The sequence below is a fragment of the Chanodichthys erythropterus genome, chromosome 3 (genome assembly GCF_024489055.1).
Source record: "Chanodichthys erythropterus isolate Z2021 chromosome 3, ASM2448905v1, whole genome shotgun sequence".
NCBI classification, from domain to species: Eukaryota; Metazoa; Chordata; class Actinopteri; order Cypriniformes; family Xenocyprididae; genus Chanodichthys; species Chanodichthys erythropterus.
Window position 1 is genome coordinate 49202796 of NC_090223.1, and position 6796 is coordinate 49209591.

The window sequence follows — 6796 nt, forward strand, 5'->3', positions numbered from 1 at the left end:
TTCCTGGCAGGAACAATCTGGGTGCGGACATGTTGTCACGGAGCAACATCCCCTCCGACGAGTGGATGCTCCACCCCCAAGTGGTCCTCACGATCTGGGAGTTCTTCGGTAAGGCAGAGGTAGACCTCTTCGCCTCAGAAGACAACTCTCATTGCCCAACATTTTTCTCGAAGGAAGTAGATGCTCTGGCCCACACATGGCCCAGCACGCTCCTTTATGCTTTCCCTCCGATCGCACTGATCCCCCAGGTCATCAGGCGTATCAGAGAAGACCAGCACAGAGTCCTTCTGGTGGCCCCGCTCTGGAGGAACCAGGTTTGGTCCTCAGAGCTATTCAGGCTCTCTCTAAGAGCCCCGTGGCCGATTCCCCTGAGACGGGACCTCCTCTCTCAGGCAAACAGAACAATCTGGCACCCACAGCCGCAGCTCTGGGCTCTGCACCTCTGGTCCCTCGATGGGAGCCGACTAGCCTCCCCGAGGACGTCCTAAATACCATTTCTCAGGCTAGAGCCCCATCTACGAGGCGCCTCTACGACCAGAAGTGGTCAGTCTTTGTTGATTGGTGTTCAACACGCAACATAGACCCTGTGGAGAGTGACGTATCTTCCATACTGTCTTTCCTCCAAGAACGCTTGGAAATGGGGCGCTCCCCTTCCACGCTTAAGGTTTACGTAGCAGCCATTGCAGCGTTCCACGCTCCTATTGCTGGCCAATCGGTGGGACGAAACGGGCTCGTGATCCGTTTTTTGAGAGGTGCTAGGCGTTTGAATCCTCCTCGCCCTCTCACTATTCCCTCCTGGGACCTCTCGTTGGTCCTCAGGGCCTTGAAAGGAGCCCCATTTGAACCAATGGGTTCAGCCGACCTCAGGCCCCTAACACTAAAAACCGCTCTGCTACTAGCACTAGCATCGGTAAAGCGTGTTGGCGATTTGCAGGCCCTCTCTGTGAACCCTGCATGCCTCGAATTCGGGCCTGGTGACTCTAAGGTCGTTCTGAAACCTAGGCATGGCTACGTCCCTAAAGTGCTCTCAACTCCGTTTAGAGCTCAGGTCATCTCGCTCTCTGCTCTTCCTCCCTCGGCGGACGAACCAGAGCTGCAGCTACTCTGCCCAGTCAGGGCATTGAGGACCTACATAGACCGATCACAGTCTTTCAGACTGTCGGATCAGCTCTTTGTTTGTTTTGGCGGCCGCACCAAAGGGTCTCCGGTCTCGAAACAACGCATTTCCCGTTGGATAGTGGATGCTATTAACCTGTGCTACTCCTCACTGGGCACTAATTGCCCCATAGGAGTCAGGGCCCACTCCACTAGAGGAATGGCTTCCTCGTGGGCTTGGTCCAACGGAGTTTCCATCCAAGACATCTGTGAGGCGGCCGGCTGGTCTTCGCCGTCCACCTTTGTCAGGTTCTATCACCTCGATGTCCCGACCTTACAAGCTCGGGTCCTGTCGGTGTGATTAGCGGCTTCCAACAGGTCCCGCTTCACGCCACCATAGGAAGTATCTTCCTTCAGTGTAACCATGGGTTCGGTTAGGCTTTGCCTCCGCTTGTCCTTTTTGCCCCCCTCTGGGTGGCCAAATGCAAGCTATATCGTTCCCAGCCGTGGCACGGCGTGGTTGAATTCGTTCCCCATACGCAGTACGAGTGAAGTATCGAAAGGGAACGTACTCGGTTACTAACGTAACCTCGGTTCCCTGAGATACGGAACGAGTACTGCGTCACTTGCCGTGCCACGAGGCTGCGGCTCAGGGTCGTCGCTTCAGTCGATTGACACTGAAATCCTATGGCGAAACGCCTGCTTATATAGCCCTATACCCCGCCCATTTCGGCGGGAATATTCGCGCGCTTTGTCGCCATAGGCCGCGCAGCTATGCCGCGCCGCCATTGGTTCAACAACTTGTCTATGAGTGAACCAATGACGGTGCAGTTACACTGCGTTATTGAAAAAGGCTTCAGCAGCGGGGAAAAAGGGAGACCTTTCCCCATACGCAGTACTCGTTCCGTATCTCAGGGAACCGAGGTTACGTTAGTAACCGAGTACGTTTCCTTTAGAGTCTTCTTGAGCTTGAATATTTAAATTGGCAAGGCTTAAACATTTGTGACCATGCAGCACTGCCCCATCAACTGTTCCTAGCATCATTCATGAATTCATAAAAATGTTACCGACCGACTGGCGATTGAGACCGTTTCATATACTCGCCAACACCGATTTTTACTTGCATTTGGCACTTGGTGAGTGTAAAAAAAATATATGCACATTGAAATATATACAAAAATACATGGAGTTTCACTGCATTTTCATATTTATCCATAATTCGACTGTATTCATTCACAGTTGAACTCTTATTCATTTTTTTAGTTTCCGAGAAAGGTTTTGGGTCAGATGGATTTCAGTCATGGAGAACAAAACGCACCTGCTAGTACTTTTCCATGGAAATCTGCTGTTTTTTTTTTTTTGCTTGACCGAAAGATGTTTAGCATTTATATGTCAGCAGGTCACAGTGATGCCAAATCATCATCAGTGTGTAATTAATGAGATGACTATCAGTATTCTGATTAATGTTAACATCAGAGGTCAGGAAGAGTGTCCCGTGCCAGAAATAAAGTCAGAAAGAGTTATTGTGTTAGTCTCGCAGTGGGGGATTGTGGGTAAGAATAGGGGAATTGTTTGTGCCTTGAGTGTTAAGAATAAGAGAATCCATTGAGACTGCAGATGAGGTTTCTAGCTAATGATGATATTGGGGTATCATCTGTCAACCGCAATATGAAACTGTTCATTAATCTCTGAGTCTGAGAAAGCTTTATTATGCATGAGAAGAGACATATTTTGAATGTATGTGACACAATTCTTTTAGTTTTTCATGTTTTAATATACCATTCAGTGAAATATTTCATTAAGGCCTAAGGGTCTGGATTCCTTTTTGGGAGGCTGATCTCTGACAAAATACCGCTAATGTTTGTCCAGCTGATCCTGGACTGTGGATTTTGGAAACGGGGACATAGGCATTTTAATTTCTTCTCTAAAGATGTTTTATATGGCATAGCTTGTGGGATTTCTACTAATACCAAAAATGACCTCATCCTTTTAACCAATAAAAGCAATGTTTCAGGTTGTGTTAAGCATTGAATTTTAATCCATTGTTTAAACAAGCAAAAATTGCGTTTACAGCAGTGTTATTTTAGTTTTATTTATATAATATTATTTATTATTTATAGTATTTATTTTGAAGTAGCTCTTATTTTTATATTTTCATTTCAGTATGTTATGCTTTTTTTGTTGTTTAAAAGTATTTAGTTGTAATTTTCTTTTATGTCTGTTTTAGTGATTTTTGTAGGCCTAACTTGTTTTATTTCAGTTGCCAAGACAACATTTCTAGTTTTCATTAAAGTGTTTAAAACTTATAGGTTTTCCATTGAATATTGATGTTTTATTTTATTTTAGTTAACTAAAATTATTTTAAATTGTTATAGTATTAGTTAAAGGGGCTATATGTAAATATTTTCATATATTAATCGCTTTTTATTGCCAATGTGTGAACTGCTCGTAACGAAACAAAAGGACATGACGGTTACGCGCGTTCCCGAGAGCCTGTCTTCTGTTTAATGACACACGAAACGAATGCTTATAATGCTCAGGATAATTTAATGCCAAAAACACAACTCTGTACTATAATTTCAATGTGTCATGCAAAGAAAAGTATAGTCTCACAGCCAGACATAGTCTAGTCTCTATTATACTTTATAATCAAACTATTATAACAGTGTAATTTTAACCCTTTGATGCACAACATGGGTCAAAAATGACCCGGCTGAGTTTTTATTTTGCAAGAAATTAATTTTATCATTCAATATTCTAGGTATTCCTCAATTAATTTGTTTTTGATCCTCACAAATCCTCATTTTCATTTTTTCTTTCTTACTTTATAAACAAAAACAGTTTTTGTATGTTTATGAAAAAAAGAAAGAAAAAATAAACACAATGATTTGTTAAAATCAAAAACAAGATACTTAAGGAATACCTGGAATAAATGAATGATAAAATAAATTTATTTCAAAGATTCAGCGAAGAAACACTCAACCATGATTGAAATTACATAGGAAATGAATACGGGTCATTTTTGACCCATGTTGCGCATTAGAAGGGGTTTTCACAGCTTGTGCATCAAAGGGTTAATTGCCTCATCTGTCGACACGATGCCGGTGAATTGCAGAGTTGTTGCAAATATATCCACATCGCTATCAGATGCTGTCACAGCACATATTTACATATCCAGTGTCTGAATTATCATCTTAACAGTATGTCGCTGCAAAGGTATTTCCAACTTCTTTTGTATGTTATGTGTTCACCAGCTCGAGTACGAGCACCGCAGTTCACTTAACGACCACTAGTGTCGCTAATAACAAGGGTTTCTGAATTCTATAGCCTCTTTAACAATAAAAACACTGGTTTACATTAATTTACTTGTAATAGGAGTCTAGTCAGAACATTGCACTGGAATAAATGTTATAATACAGATTTTTGGAAAGTTCAACCACAAGATTTTAAATTGTTTACTAACCTAGTCTATGAAAACTCGCATGCAATTTCCAACTAATGTAATCATGTAAAACCGCTAAACTTCACATGATCCGCGCAATAATAACAAAAGGGACTGTTTACTTACTGTAAAGGAAAATCCAGCCACAAAAATTGTTGTTAACACATAACTTGAAGAACAATTGTGCAGCTGCTAAAAGGATGATATAAAGTTTACCACATTTAAATAACACAGTTTTAGAAGAATATTTTCAGTGCAATGCTTCTTTTTAGTCCTCTTGTCCTATAGACTAAAGTGCATTTTGTTTGTTCTGAGGGACGCAACAAAATAATTTTCTGCGCTAATCTGTAATAAACATCACGGACGGATGCTGCCGATAGCGCTTGAATCGAACCCGAAGCATTCCTTCAAGATTGATACCACACTCCAATCCCTACATTAACAGCTTGATCTAAGAGGCCAATGAAACATTTAACAGGACATTACAGCAAGAGTTATAGTAACTAAAGAGGCCTTGGTGGATGATACAGAAGGCCGTTGCTACTCTCTCAGACGTCACTTCATTAATCTTCATAGTCATAAATCTGCGGTTATTTCTGGTGGCTGTCAGCAGGGGCACTTGTAGCGAGCAGTGGCATGATTTTATTTTGAGGATGGGCTGTTTATCACGAGGTCACAGTCTGGCACAGCTGATTAACCTGCAGAGCCGGAGGGGTTTCTAGTTCAGGGTGGTAAAGAGGATTTGTGAGGTGTGTGATTACAGATATTGATGCCTTAAAGGGCTGCCATCTCAGTTTGTAATTGCCTTTTTTTGCTCATGCACAAGGACGCCTTAAGGTTATGCACACAATGCATGCTAGTCACACACACACATAACATACTGGTGCCTTTGGGTGGATGCACAAAGAAAATGAAGAGAGGTTTAGTTTCACAAGTGCACTTCCTTTTACAACATCTTTCACAATAAATAAAGTATATGCCCCATTTAGTACTGTCTAGCAACAGGATGTTTTGAGATCTTAAAGAAATCTAAAGGAAGGAGTATATAAAAAGACACTGTGTGTGTGTGTGTGTGTGTGTGTGTGTGTGTGTGTGTGTGTGTGTGTGTGTGTGTGTGTGTGTATATATATAATATATATACACACACACACACAATATGTCATTTAAGTGCATACTTTTTTAACACTCCATGTATTTGCTGTATGTTGCATTTGGTATGTTATGTTTATCAAAGTGCTCATTTTTTCCATTTTAAATCACAGTTTTTCACCATGACTGTTGCTTTATGCAGTTTTGGTGCCAAACATGTGATTTTCGTTTGATGGGCAAACCCACTTGGATTTATTGATTATACTTTACAAAAGGAAATTACCCTTAATCGTGCCCAAATTGTGCTCATACGTCATGCGACCATCAGCCTGGCTTAGAAAGCTCAATTACTTTCACAGAGCAATCATGATGCAACATTAATGCAAACATGTCATTTATCATACAAATCATCTTCCCAAATTGAACTGTACGGTACAGTATTGAATTAAGCAATCTAAGTATGACTAGCAGTACCGAAGCAGTGTGAACTAGCATAGAAATTCATTCAGTCAATGTTTTTAGTTCAGTTGTGTAGTTTATTTCCCAGACAAGTCCAGCCAGTGTCACTGCGCATGAAAACATTGTTTGGCAAAATAGTCCCAATTCTCAAATGTTTACCTTCATTCCAAGACAAAGCGAAAACTTTCCCTTGTGAAATAACAGTGTGTGTGTCTGTGTTATATACTGTGAGAGAGTGCAACCATTTTCCTCATTTGGAATAAATGTATGAAGCCATTATCTGTTCATTTGTTGTAGTTCGTTTTCTGTACGGGTCTGTAATCATGCATCGGTTTTAAAAGATCACGTTCATATTTTAAATTCAGTTCCAGATATATTTGCTTGCCGCCCATCATTGTCCCACAGAGGTTATATTTTCAGTCAAACCTCCCTGAGGAGGAAATTTGGATTGCCAAGATGCTGTACATCAAATGTTCAAACTTCAATCTCTTGAGTCTTTTTACTCTCTGGGAATGTCCAGAACGGCCAGATTTCGGTCTGTTCTGATGCTTGTCAATCTAAAGTTTTCTTTGTTTTTTAAAGTTCTGCTAGAGAAAACACCCTTGGAGAAAATGGTTTGACATTTTTATTTCTCTTTCGAGTTTATCAATTCAGTTTCTGGTCCAAAATAAATCTGTTTTTGACAGCATCCATATCATTTATATGTTAATG